Source organism: Apium graveolens, chromosome 11, assembly GCF_009905375.1.
Source record: "Apium graveolens cultivar Ventura chromosome 11, ASM990537v1, whole genome shotgun sequence".
NCBI lineage: Eukaryota > Viridiplantae > Streptophyta > Magnoliopsida > Apiales > Apiaceae > Apium > Apium graveolens.
The window spans coordinates 184,861,071-184,876,742 of record NC_133657.1 but is presented as its reverse complement, the minus strand read 5'-3'; the positions used below and the strand labels follow the sequence as shown (position 1 = coordinate 184,876,742).

The 15,672-nt window shown below is 32.3% G+C and overlaps 1 pseudogene; it reads right to left on the bottom strand.

Annotated features, from left to right (window-relative positions):
* Window positions 1-1,758: 1,758 nt before the first annotated feature.
* LOC141696253 (NADP-dependent malic enzyme-like) lies at window positions 1,759-5,831 on the bottom strand (annotated as a pseudogene).
* Between the last annotated feature and the right edge of the window lie 9,841 nt (window positions 5,832-15,672).

The following is a 15,672-nucleotide window of genomic DNA, read 5'->3' as shown; positions in this document are numbered from 1 at the left end:
TAATAAAAATATTTGGCCCTAATTTCCATAATTTTTGGGTATTAAAATTTAATTTATAAATATTTTATATATACAATATATATGCCAAAAATTCTCAAAACTTGTGAATAATTTAAAAATACAAAGAAATTATATAAATAAAAGTCCTATAATTTTATAAAAATAAAAATGTGATTTTTGTGGGGGTTTTAACACCCAATGGGGCCCGGAAAAGTCATTTTTCGTAAAACGAGAAAATTTATAAAATATCTAGATGTTCAAAATATTGCGATTGTAAAAGCCGTTTGATGAAAAATAAGTCCCATTATTTTATTTGAAATACTGGCTTTAAAATCATCATTTGGGTCATAAAACGTTTGAAATGAAACCTATGAATACGATATAAAACATCTAAAAAATACCTTAAAAATACAGAAATGATACGGAATACACGTAACACATAACAATTAGGGTTTAACAGATAATCACACATAAATGACATATTAATACACATATTTTATAATAAGTATGATATAATACAACGTAAATTTCCCGGTCGTTACATAAGTCTTACTCTTGAATGAAGATTTTCTTTGTTTGGCTTTTTGGCATGAGTGACATATGCTATTAGGAGTAAACTATACTATAGGAAATCCTCTTATAAGATCTTTCTTCAGAAGTTTATTGATGTTGTCGAAGTTCAAATAAGAAAGTCTCTTATTTAAATTCCTGCATTCAAACATAGATACTCTACTAATTAGTAGACAGATTGCAGAGCCATCAGTATTTGTGAAGAGCTTGCCTTCATATAATTTACCATATATTTACTCATAATGACCATATTGTAATTTGATTTGCTGATAATTTCATAATATATATCATAAAATCCACATGGTAACCTCTAGCAGAGATTTGAATTATACTTATCGTATTATACTTGAGTCATGCAACTAGAGCTGCAATTTTACTAATTACATTCCCAAGTTTGGTATTATCATATCCCGGAGTCTTTCATATGTTACTATCTCTATCATTAAACTTTGGCCAGCTTTCCCTTTAAACTCTGATAGCATGGATTTATTTGCAGTCATATGCTCTGAGAATCTATTGTCGAGGACTATGATATTATTCATGTTACCCTGTAATTAGATAGGTCACTATTTTGAATTTTTAAGGACCTACACTCGCTTGGATCCTTTGGCCTTAATATGTTTGATAACATTTGCAACATAAGTCTTTATATCAGAGTTTATGTTAAAAATCTTAATATTAGGAGTTGGACATGCAGAAATAACTTTTTTTTATTTGAAGAGGGTTTCTATTCATTATAGTCAAAATACAAACAATGATACTCTTTATATATGTAAAGGGAATGCCAAATACTACCAAAATTAAAACAAGGATCATATTCTCTATATCTAACTCTTCTATTACTAAAATTTGATTTAGGAGGAATAATATTTATTTATGTATTCTTCTTACAAACAATAGCAAGATGATTAGTATTAACATAGTTCAAACAAGCCTTCGTAGGCTTATTAAGAATGGGTTTATAATTGTTTTCCTTTTACGGAGTGCTTTACCATTTCTATTCTTCTTATGCTATTTCCATTATTCGTCCAACAACCTTTTTTCAAATAAAAATCGTGTTAATTTCCCTAAGTTAATCCAACGCTTAATGATTTCTTATTCTGTTAGATCAATACGCCATAAGTGCACATAGGCAACCCCTACTATACAGTTGCATAAGGCCCAAATTGTGCACATAGGCAACCCCTACTATGCAGTTGCATAAGGCCCAAATTGTTTTGCATAAGGTAATAGGCAACACCAGGGACGGTTGCCAATGTAGAAGTGGTCGTAGACACCTAATGCAACATTTTGTGCAACACTTGAAAGTATTGCATCAGGTGGATTTTGCAACCGTAAATCACCTATTGGTAATAACAGAAAGTGTTGCATTAGACCTGACAGGATAGTACACTAGGTCCTACATGGCAACTGACACATCAAATGCCACATCAGCAGCAAAGGGTCCCCAGTGCCACATCAGGATGCCACGTCAGCTGGGTCTCATCCTGCCACGTAAGCATTGGGGACTATAATGCCACATCAGCATATGGGGCCCACAATGCCACATCAATAGTGGGACCCTTTTTTCCACGTCATATGTGGGGCCCACATTGTTTATGCAACACCATTTTAATGCATATGCAACGCTATTTTCATTCAATTGCAACAATATATACCACATTATGCAACACCATTTTTTAAATTATAACAATATTATAATCAAATATAACACAGTGAAAAGCAATATGCAACATCATACTATGGAATATGCAACACTAGAAAACATAAAAATTTGGTCGTAATTGGTGTGTTTTTACATGATACCTGCCATAACTAGCATCCAACAAAAATAACCATATCAGGAATCCAACAAGTTTTAAACATACAAAAAATATTAAAATACATACGCCCAATTCTAAATTTAAAACACCAAAAGTACATCAAATCTTTCTTCAAATGAACAAAGATGCCAAAGAACTAAGTCACTAAGAAGTTGCGTCTTGAGTGCCTTGAATGACTGTAGTACCGTTTTCCTCTTGACCACTGGAAACCGTGGTACATCTTCGAATGAAAACCTTTTAAAAACAGACCCCGAGGCGATGTTGATACAAGGAAGCTAAATGGAACTTTAGCCTAGAAAATAAAAATGAACAGAATAAGAATAACAAGATTCACCATCTGACAACAATAAATTAAAAACATGCAAGACTAATCAGCAGAAAATTAGTTTTCCCTATAGGTCTAGAATCCAGATTCTTGTGATTAATATTAATGATACTAATTTAGACAATTTTATAAAGCACTAGTTGTCAAATTGTAATTTATAGGCAGCTTATATGAATTGAATATAGTCTACCCACTTCACATTCAAAACCTAATGAACTTTGACCTCTCTTTTTTCCCAGTACAGCTGGAATTTAATCTCTTATATTCAACAATACTGTAAAATTATTATATACCTTTTTCCTTTACACAAAAAGCTTTTAAATATAATAAATTTTACAGATTTTGCTAGCCAGATTTGTGATTTTCCCATAAAGACACCATAGATACACAACAATAACAAAACAATATATGCATTAGACATTTAAAATTGCCTGTTGATACTTCTATGGAAAACTGCAATTCGTCTTTTAAGTACCAGATTATCTAAATGCAATAGATCATGCTAGATACGCTACAAGCTTTGTATCACCTGTTGACGTTAGAACATGCATATCCATTATTCGTTTAATTACATTGTAGGGATAAAAATAATTGACAAAGTCAATAAGCTATTTTAAAATTAACATTAAGCTCAGTCAACATGTTATTTCACACAACTAAGCTTATTATAATCAAGTAAATAAAACCTTTAAGATAAGACAGATGCCCAAATCACATATATATGGAAAATGAAACCTGCTTCAAGTTCTGACGCGAGTATACTTAAGCTGAAGTGACGGGTTTGCCACCATCTGCATCGCAATATCCACTCTTTACCTGTAACACTGCTAACATCTATAGCTGCCTTCCTATTGAGGTCTTTGATTTCCCTTGCAAGATTTCCCTTGCAAGATTTAAAAAACATAATGAGATGAAATATAAAGGCATTGTCCAGTCATTGCAATGATTTGTTTCTTTGCATTGGAAAAAGTTTTTTAAATGTTTCATTGGAAAAACTAAAACTCAGATAGAGATGTGATGTTTTCCTTGACAGCATCTAAAAGACTTTTAACAGGCTCGTGCTCGTGAGCCCATGGCTGCTTGCGGTTTTCTTCCAAATCTTCAGGCTGTTTTCTTCCACAGGAGTATGGGTCTGTAATTACATCAAGTCAAATAGTTAAGTACTTTTGATCTTCTCGCCAGTACATTAAGTATAGAAATAAACAGTCCAGATGCAAATTGTATAAAGGGCTTATAGGATTACCTCTCCAGCACCGAGGAATAAGAATGTATGGTCAACCGAGGTACCAACAACTAGTTTTAGAGATGCAATGAGCCCGGCTAAAAGAACAGATGTTGTACCCTATGTTGGAGAAAATTATAGTTTAACAAACATCGTGTAGAACAGAGATAGTACAACTGCATTTAGAAATTTTTTGAAAAGAAAGTTGCTACCTGAATATCATCATTGAACACAAGATGACTAGTGAGATATTTTGACAGAAGTTCAAAAGCATTGTGGTTTGCAAAATCTTCAAACTGAGAATCAATGTCAAATGATTAGAATTTATAACATATAAAAATCCATTATCTGCTTGAATGTTTGAAACTGCAAACAGACCTGTATGAGGATTTTCTCTCCATAGTTCTGCTTAGCTCCATACATAAACTCCTCCAGAAGCTCTGCAAATTCCTTGATGCATGTGAATGTATACAAAATTAGTTTATAGTTGTAGACCACAAGTAATTATATCTATGAATTACAGAAAAGAAGATAAAAAGTATCTGCCCAGTTGCCCTCTTTTGTTTGAGCCCAATGATGAACTCATCATCCAGCAACTTTTGGTTATTTGTACCGATGTTGATGGTAATAGGCAAGCACTGCAAATACAACACAAATATACAGTTTATAATAAGAATTAACAACAATGTCATAGTATAGATAGGAAGCTTCATGTAACCCAGGTACCCGTTGATTGGAAATTCCCCCTTCTTGGCGAAAATGTCATAACACTCAAGTAGAAACCAACAAAAGCTAGATACATACTTGAAAAATTTTACAAGAAAAAAGCAAAGATTCTTGGAAACATCTCAAGACATGTGAAAATTTTGGTTCACACCGATTTATGTTATAAAATGTACAAGTCATTAGTAACACTGGATAAACCCTTGATGCTTGTAGTTCAGTCATGCAATAAAGTTAAATTATCACAGATGTCTTTTTGAAGTCAAAGAAGTTCTTATTTATAAGAGAATTCACATCAGCCAATGTCATTAGCAAAGCGTGGCATGTAACTTGTAGATCAAAATAAACAGAATAGTAAAAACAGAGAGGAAACGTAGAATAGTAACGCCGAATCTATTAATTCTTACTACTGAAGGACGAACATAGCTAAGACTACAAAAAGACAAGTTACTATTCACCTATCCAGTTAAGCACATAAGACTCAATTCACCACTTAAAATATTATTTCCTAGACAAATACTAACACACCACAGCACCAAAAACAATTCAAAATTTCCACAACTTCCTAATTTCTACAGTGGCCTTGAATCCAGATACCAAGGAGCTCATAAATGACTCTCGGGCCGGGTCTTAATATGGGGGCTGATGTGTACAGTGAAACTAATATTATATCGACTTGCAAGCATCTTTACAAACAGCCAAGTCACAACCATGTAGCATACACAAAACAACTCAACTAAATAGTATCCAATTCAGTCAAGTAAGCATCAAACGTGTGTATATATATATATATATTTCATCTAAACAGTGCCTCCAAACAGCAATATCCACAAGAATCCCAACAAATAACACATTCGAAATTACCCGAGCCCAAGGCATCGATGTCTTCTGGGGACTTACCATAAATAAAAAAAATCATAAACTAAATCTCAGTAAAAAATCGCAGCATTCCACAACAGCCTTCACTTTTAATTCGAACATCAAGTATTACATATCTTTTGCCAATATTAAGCCACACATATCCTTAAAACTTCTCGAGACTTACCAAAACCCATAGATCGGAGCTAGGAGCACCTCATATTCGAACCACGCGCCGAGAATCCACATTGAAGTCGGTGACTGTCAATGGCGAATGATCTTCAAATAACCGCAATCGACCATGCTTCATCATTCTCCTGTAATGAACACTCAAACGACAGTTAAATCGAATCAAAACTCATAGAGATAAAACTAGGGTTTCAAAAAAAAATTGGGGGTTCTGACAAAATCGACTTCGAATCAATCAACTAAAGCACTTCAAGCTTAATCGAACCGATTTATCATCAAAACAAACAGATTTGAAACTAGGGTTTTTAAATCGAAAATGAAATCGAATCAATTTCGAGATTTTTGAACAAAATCGAGAGTTTTAAAAATTATTTAGGCTTTAAAAAAATGTAGATTTCGCTCGTAGTCTCAACATCAATTGATCGATGTTGACAATTTGAGACGAAATCGAGATTTGATTTATCAAACTCGGCATGTAGCCCGAATGTAACTAAAAATCAAAGAGAAAATCCATGAAATAGTAGTATCTGAGTGTTTTGAAAGATTTTCCGGTGAGAAATGAAGAAGAACGAAGCTGGAAAATGGTAGGGTTTAGGGTCGGTGGCGAGAGGGTTCGAGAGAGATGGAGAGAGACTGCAGAGAGATTTGTGTGAAAATGATATAAGCAGTCGATATTTTGGTTTATATATTTAACTAAAGGACGGCCAAGATTCACCCAATCAGTTAGATCTATGGACGAGATTAAAACTGATGCACTGCGTCGGGTTTGACCCAAATAGAAAAGGGTTTTGAACCCAAAATAGCCGCTCAATTTTTTGGTCTGGGAAAATGTGCAGATCTGTGTCTCAAAATCATTTAATTATTTTTTCAGTTTTTTATTAAATATTTACAATTTTAAATATTATAAGAATATTGTATAACTAATATAAAATATATGACAAAATAATACGACAATGATAAAATTAATCGGAACAATTATTTGTATAATTGAATTGTCGAACAAGAATTTTCAAAAAAATAAAAATCATTCGGGACAAGAATCTACAAGGAACCCGGTGTTGACCGTAATTTGACTATTATTATAACACACGATATAAAATCTATTTTTTTTAAAAAAATTACACATCTCAAAAATTAGTAGGTAATATCATCCATATGGTTGGATCATTGAACAGGAATTTAAAAAAAAATAGAATCACCACTCGGGATAAGACTTGGTTATTGGAACCCGTGTTGACCGTAATTTGACTATTATAAAAACACACGCTATAAAATCTAAATTTTTTTAAAAAAATTAAACATTTTTAAAATTAGTAGGTATCATCATCCGTATGGTTGGATCATTGAACAAGAATTTAAAAAAATAGAATAATCACTCGAGACAATACTAGGTAACATGAACCAGTGTTGACCGTAATTTAACTATTAAAAAAGTACGTGATATAAAATCTAATTTTTTTATAAAAAAATTTAAGCATCTCTAAAATTAGAAGGTAACATCATACGTACGGTTGGATCATTGAACAAGAACTTTACGAAAATAGATTCATCATTGGGAACAAGTCTTGGTTATAGGAACACGTGTTGACCGTAATTTGACTATTATAAAAACATACGATATAAAATCTAAATTTTTTAAAAAACATTTAGACATCTCTAAAATTAGAAGATATCATCATCCGTACGGTTGGATCGTTGAACAAAAATTTTTAAAAAATAGAATCACCACCCGGAACAAGACTACATAATGTTAACCCGTGTGTATCGGGGTTTGACTATTTAAAAACCATGTGATGTAAAATTTATTTTTTTTTAAAAAAAATTACACATCTCTAAAACTAGTAGGAAACAAAATCCGTACGGCTAGATCTATTAAAAATTATTTAAAAAAATTAAAACATGAATATAACAAATAAATTTTAAGAATAGTACAATAACTAACGCAACACTAAATAACCTACTCCAATACCAGAAAGCAAATGCAACACCTGAAGTGCCACGTCAGCTGGTGGGCCTCAATGTGTGTCACGTCAGCATGCCACGTCACCAGTGGGTCCCAATATATGGGGCCCAAAATGTTGACATGGCATGACACATCAGCATGCCACATCAGCACCCGTGGGTCCCCAGCATGCCACCTTAGATTTATTTTTCACGTCAGCATTTATTAAAAAAAAAAATCTAATGCAACACTATGACCTCTACTGTTGCATGCTGCGCAACACTAACAGTTATTAGCAACGGTAGCTTCAATGTAATGCAACGCTTTCACCACTATGTTGCAATAAAAACCGTTGGCTATGTGCACTTATGGCGTAGTGGACATAATATATACTGATGAAATATATTGATGATGTCATCCTTTGTGGGTCCCACTGATGCCACGTCAGCATGCCACGTCAGCATGTCACGTAAGCATGCCACGTCACCAGTGGGTCCCAATATGTGAGGCCCAAAATACTGACGTGGCATGACACATTAGCATGCCACATCAGCACCCGTGGGTCCCCAGCATGCCACCTTAGATTTATTTTCCACGTCAACATTTATTAAATAAAAAAAATCTAATGGAACGGTATGACCTCTACTTTTGCATGCTGCGCAACACTAACAGTTATTAGCAACAGTAGCTTCAATGTAATGCAACGCTTTCACCACTATGTTGCAATAAAAACCGTTGCCTATGTGTACTTATGGCGTAGTGGATATAATAATTGATATCAGTGTTTAGCTATCAGAATTTTCCATCAGAGTCTATGACTAGATTATATCAGAGTTTGACAAAGGATGACATTATCAATATATTTCATCAGGATATATTCATATCAGTGTTGTCCAAGCTGTAAATCAATAGATGATTGATACTGTCATAAAATGATAATATTTGTAGAGATATGTCGATGTAGGAGTTTAGTATTTGTACAAATCAATTATAAGATATGTACAATTTTTTTCCTTATTTGATATATCCTAGAGTGAGATATGTACTATATTTTTCTTATTTGATAAATCGTAGATTGATTGTGTAACTATGAAATATATGCATAGATTAGGTTAACACTATAGATGTCAATAATTGATATATCATTTATGTAATCTAGCAGCTCTCAAGGATATTTGTTCATCCTTTGAGAGAGTTTTGTAATAGTTTTTATCATCAATATATAAAGTGTTCTTTGCATTTGAGTTCTTAATTTCAATTTGATTGTTAAATACTTCATTTACCCCCTATATAGTATACATTAAGTCCTAACGATTTGTATGAGAGCAAGATGTTGATACAAAAATTATTTTAAGATCCAGGAAATAATCAAATATGTTTGACAAAAAAAATCAACCAAAACAACCACCACCAGTCATAAACCAAATCAATAACAACATGAAAATATATGAAATCACCTGAGTTCCAATTCTGAAAGTAAATGAGTATCCTATTTGTAAAGTGAAGATAGCCATGTGTTTGGAAGCTACAAATCTTGTGTATCCTAACTGGATTTATGATGGTCTATACAAGCCTAAAAAACTGGTTATTTCTCTTGCCGGTAAGGCTGAAAAAATGATTGATACAGAAAAGAATGTTAAAATACATGTATTTTTGATGATGGACAAAACATATAGCACAATCATTCATTAAGTTGGTGGAGCTATCAACGATAAATTTATTATTGTTTGATAGCCTTTGGTAGAGTAGCTTATCTACTGATAAGTTTTTGTAGCATTTTTCACGTAGATCTTAATGGATAGTCGTTGTTATAAATATTTATTCCATTGTCATCACTGGCTTAATGGATAAAGAGAATATGATGGTTAATTGTAAATACTCGATGCCATGTAATTCTGATTAAGTGAAGTGAGCCATCAATGGCTAAGGAGAACAGACTTTTAATGTATAATCGATCAGTTTATAAACTACTAAGGAGATTATACTATGAATGGATAAAGTAGCAAAAAGCATTGACAGTGTAACAGAGCACATATATCAAGCATATTGGCTGATAGAAGATCCCAGTTTAAAAAGTGGGAGCCAAGACAAAACGTGCATGTGATCATAAATTCTGAAGAAGAAGAAACATTCCATTTCTATGCATGACAAATTCGATGGATATTCGAAGCAATATATCAGGATTAAATTTAGCCTCTTCTTTTAAGCCTCACAGGAAAGAGAGTGCAGAAGTGATATTGTTGGACCTCAAAGACCGAGTCATGTGTTGTCTAACAAGCAATTGTAACTTGGTGATATATGAACCAAGTAGTAGCAGTGTATTCTCTAAGAAATATTTTTATAGATTTTTTCTTAGATCTTAGTTGAAAGCACTATCTCTGACAGAAACACTGTTAAAAGAAGCTGTGAAATTATTGTAATTTGCACATATTATTTCTTCAATACATAACTTGGTTGGCAAGTCAAAAACAATCTACCTAATTTTTTTTATGTCCTGCTTATTTATTTCAGTATAGTAATTATTAATGTTCGAAAATATTGAAATTAGTAATTTGTATTTAACCCCCCTCTTCAACAAATTACCCAAGTATTGATTGTTCGTAATTAACAATTTGTATAAAAGAAATCCCTCAACTTACATAGGGTTTAAAAATATTAAAGCTATACAATCTGTCATGGGTAAGAAGGATGTTGGTGTAAAGATTCTAATTCTGGACAAGGAATTTTATTTTCACTGGAAGGTAAAGATGAGGCTTCACTTGATGTCTCAAGATGACAGTTTTGTTAATTGTATAGACAATGGTCTTTATGTTCCTATGAAGACAATCATAGGACATACAACAGCTGATAGAACCATTGGTTCTGACAGAATTGTTGTAAAGCATCTAGATGACTACTCACCAGATGACCTGGAGGAGGTCAGCAAAGAAAAGAGGACTATGAACGTCCTATTCAATGGAATATATTTTGACATGTTTGAATATGTTGGGAATAGCTCTATAGCTAAGAATATTTGGGATACCATTCAAACTCTTTTTGAAGGATATGAACAAGATAAAAAGAACAAGATATTACTTTTCATACAATAGTTTCAGTACTTTCACTTTATCCCTGGTGACGGATTCAGTGAAACATTCAATAGATTTCAAAAGATGTTAAATAGACTAAACCTGTATGGAAAAGTTTATCAAGTTAAAGACTATAACCTGAAGTTTTTAAGATCTCTTCCAAATGAATGGAAGTCAATAACTGTCTCTATTAGAAACTCATATGACTACAAAGAATACACTATTGACAGATTGTAGCCCTTGTTGCATCTAATCACCGTGAGAAGAAAGAGGAAGCAAAATTACAATATGCAACAAATGAATCTGAAGAAGCAAGACCAAAATTATCAAAAAATAAAACCTAAAGAAGTTGAAGCTGAAAGTGACTCATCTTTAACAGATGATTTAGAGCAGCTGGATGAAAAAATGACCTTCATGTTAAAAAGATTTTCTAATTTAAAATTCAAAAAAAAAAGTTCTTCTTCAAGCTATTCAACAAAGAGTTCAGCTCTAATATGTATTTAGTTGATAAATCCAAATTCGAGTGCTACAATTGTGGAATAGTGGGACATTTTGCAAATGTATGGAGAAAGTCGAAGAACCTTAGAAGTGGTGAAGCTATGAATTATAAGAAGAAATATTTTGATCTATTAAGACAAAAAAAGAAATCTTTCATCATCAAAAAAAGACTGGGCTGATGGTGGTGAATTAGGTGAAGAAATAGAGTATGTTTATCTGACACTAGTGGCTAATGATGATGGTCTTGAAGCTTGGTCATCAAGCAATCAAGTAATTAGTAGTGATCTATCTAATTTGAGTATGAGTGAATGAAAAAAAAATCTATTAATGACATGACATATGAACTATATAATTTAAATGTTACTTTAATATCTCTCAAGAAAGAAAATGATAGAGTTAAATAGGGATTGTGATTGTGCTGGAAATAGGGATAAATTATTCCTTTTGTGATTGTGCTGGAAATAGGGATAAATTACAACTTTAATATATTAGTGATTTTTGGAGTCACCGGAAAACATCAACAAATATAAGCTATCTATTGAAGGAACTGGTGAGTTCTTCCAAACTGGAAAAACTCAATGAGAAGTATGATCTAGTTAGTAATAACTTTGTACCTGGTGAAGGTAGAAAAACCAAGCAGAATAAACATCAGAACATATGTCACTTATCCAACAAAAACTTGAAGGATAAGACTAGGACTAGTATAGGCTTCAAGAGAAAGAATAATAGAAATGGCAAGATAACTATTAACAAATAAAACAACTACACTCTAATTAAATATGCTCCCAAAAAATTCTGTGCTATGTGTGGTAGTTTTAGTTATATGTAAATTGCAAATCTATGCCTACGCCTACTATGTCCATGCCAAAATTTATGTTCCTGCCATGCATTCTTTGCCTATGCCAAATGTGTTTAATCAGAACTGCAATAACATGCCATTCATTTCTAGTTCCTACTTCTCCGCATATGTCATGTCATGGAACATGCCTAAAATAAATAATGTGTTTCTTATCACATAAATGTCATGCATCCGAAAAACTCTGCATCTGACTTGACCATTATTAACCTTGTTCAAATATCAAAGGAAAAAGTGAATTTTGACCCTCCAAAGCCTAAATTTAAAAATGGTAAAAAGGCAAAAAAAGCATTAGACAAAACATGACCAAAAACACTTGGGTAAAAAGTTGAATTGAGTTTGTTTTGATTGTGTGCAGGGAAGAAAGAAAAATCTATGGTATGTGGATAGCGGCTGTTCAAGACACATGACTGGTTATTCATCCCTGTTAACAGAACTGGAGGAGAAAGCTGACCTAAACATTAGCTTTGGAGATGACAATAAAAGGTACACTATGGGATATGGTTTGATTGCAAAAAGAAATGTCTTTATTGATTAAGTAGCACTAGTTGAAGGACTGAAGCACAACTTGCTTAGTGCCCATCAATTATGTAATAAAGCTCAAAGTAGACTTTGATCTGGAAGCATGTGTTGTTACAAATAAGAAAAATAACAAAATGGTATTAACTAGAGTCAGAAAAGGAAAAATGTTTATATAGCTCACTTGAACTTAACAGATGCGGACTCTAACACATGTCTTCTCACTAAGGCAAGTATTGATGAAGATTGACTATGTAATAAAAAACATTCTCAATTAAACTTTTCAAAAATGAATGATTTGGTTAAGAAAGATTTAGTAACAACAAATTCAAATTTACAATTTCCAGATATGGTCTCTATAATGCTTGTCAACTTGGTAAGAACAAAATTTCTTTCAAGAGTAAGAGAGTCTCCTCAATTGACAAACCTTGCAACTTCTTCACATGGATCTATTTGGACCAGTCAATGTCATGTATGTCTCTAAGAAGAAATACTATCTTGTAATTGTTGATAATTTTTCCAAATTCACTTAGACGAACCTTCTTCCTGCGTTCAAAGAATGAGACCAGTGAAATCATTATTAATCACATCATGATAATCAATAACAACTCTAATTTAAAAGTGAGAAGGATCAGAATTGACAATGAAACTGAATTCAAGATTACGGTTATGACAGAGTTCTGTGAAAAGACTGGAATCCATCACGAGGTTTTTGCACCAAGAGCTCCTTAATAAACTTGAGTTGTCGAAACGAAAAATAGAAATCATAATGAATATGCCTATTTTTGGGCCAAAGCCATTAATACTACATGTTATACTCAGAATATCTCTCTGATAAATCCAGCTCTGGGTTTGGATATTAATGTTTTGTTGTTTGAAATCACGGGGAAAATATTGACAAGTATGAAGCCAAGGTAGATGAAGGAATTCTTGTTGGGTATGCAGCTGACAAGGTCAGTAGAGCCTACAACATGAGAATTAACATTGTTATGGAATTAGTTCATATAATATTTTATGAAAAAGAGATTCAAGGATTGATAGATTAGGAGTACAATGATGCTCTTATATTCGACGATTAAATGGATGACTGGCAACACTAATCCATAAACGGCATTCTGCAACAACTCAAAAATATTGCAAAAAGTGGAAATAATGTTGTGTAAACTAATAAAAATGAATGACAACACTTTTGTGGTGTTAGACTTTTCACTGTTGCCCTAGGTATCAATGACAACATTTTATATACCAATCTCAACATCCGATATTTGTGTTGTAAAAAGGCATAATTTGGTGTAAAAATGGGTCCCGCAACAGGGCTTCATGTTCGGGGCCCACCTGTAATTTTTTAATGTTGTAAAATTTATATATATACTCATGTAACATACTAGCTATTTTTTTATTGCACCAATTATAATTATGAATATCATTCCAAATTTCATGATCCTCAACTTTAAAATAAAAACAACATAAAGGGACGTTACTTAAAAAAAGTAAAGACATAAATATTGTCTAACTAGGCAAATCTATATCAAGTTTTTCCACATCTTTGTAACCACTTTTTCTTCTACCTTCATTATCATGAACAATGATTTTCCTTGGATTTTTTGGTTGTGCATTCATAATACTTAACTAGTTTTCAGCTCATCTTTTTCTTCAAATATATGTTTTTCCTCTCAAAGTTCATTGTTCTCATTGTACAAAAATTAGAAATGACTATTAGTTAATTGATGTAAATAATGGTTAATGTCAAGATATGAAGGAAACTATAAAACAATATTCAATTACGGTTGTACTTTCGAATGACTAGGAATTTAATAATAATGCATACATATATGAAATTTAGCCATAGACAAATAAAGATAAAAGCACTGAAATACTCGGCCCAAAGTAAAAGATAAATGCACTAAACCTCCACATTCAGCCTTTTGATTTTGACCTTCACCTTCTAATTGCGTAGTTCATTACATCAACTTCATGGTTTTTACTTTTAAATTTTAACAAAAACGTTTATAGTTGACTGTGTAACAAAAAAAACCCAAAGCTCCAATTTTTTTAAAAAAAAATTGGACACATGGTTAAAGGTAGACAATAGATACGTTATCCCTATCTGGTAAAATTAAGAAGAAGAGTCATTTACCATAATTTATCCCATGAACAAGCCTTGCACAATATTTTCAAAAGCCTGGTCATTTTCTAGACCAAATTTTATTAGCATGTTCACAGAGTATATAAAAAAAGGAACACGGCCCATTATCTAATTTATTTATTTTCCTTTCCTGGAAAACACCTTACACAACACCTAAAAAAATTAATCACTATTACAGACATGTAACGCATCTTTATATACTTACTTTGTGATGAAAAAAGGCCACATTTAATTCTCCTCCATCAAAAACCCCACTTGACTTAATTTGAGGAGGCCATATTGTTATCAAAATGAAAATGGCATAAATAAAATAGATTCCAAAAATTTATAAAGTTATATATATATGAATAAAATAAAGTGCAGAACAAAGAGAAGCAAGAAATTGAACAAAAACATGAAGAGCACAATTTTATGCAACAATGCTTTAATATTTGAAAATTGTGTTTGTATAAAATTACATTCATCAACCCTACAAGAAATCTGACCATTTATGACGGTTTTTTTGAACTGAGATCATCGTAACTAATCCATTTACGACGGAAAAAAATCGTCATTTTTGGTGGAATAGTAAGTTTAATTTTCGTCACAAGATAAAATTGCGTTATAAGTTGGTGAACCTGGCCCACATTAACAATTTAATAATAAATCAACTTACGACGAAAATAATCGTTGTATGTTGTTATCTTCCGACTGAAAAAATCGTCATTTTAAATCTTTTGGGACCCACCTTTAATAAATTACTTAAACAATTATGAACAACCTGTAGTAAATAACCCAGAAATTCCGTCGTAAGTTTTATTCTCTAAAAGCATGCATCTTTCTGCTACTTTTCTGGTTCCAGCCATTTCTTCAAAATAAATTCTAAATCTGTTCAATCTGCAATTCCAATCTAAATACAATTGTATCCCAATTCAACACAAAATTAAAATTTGA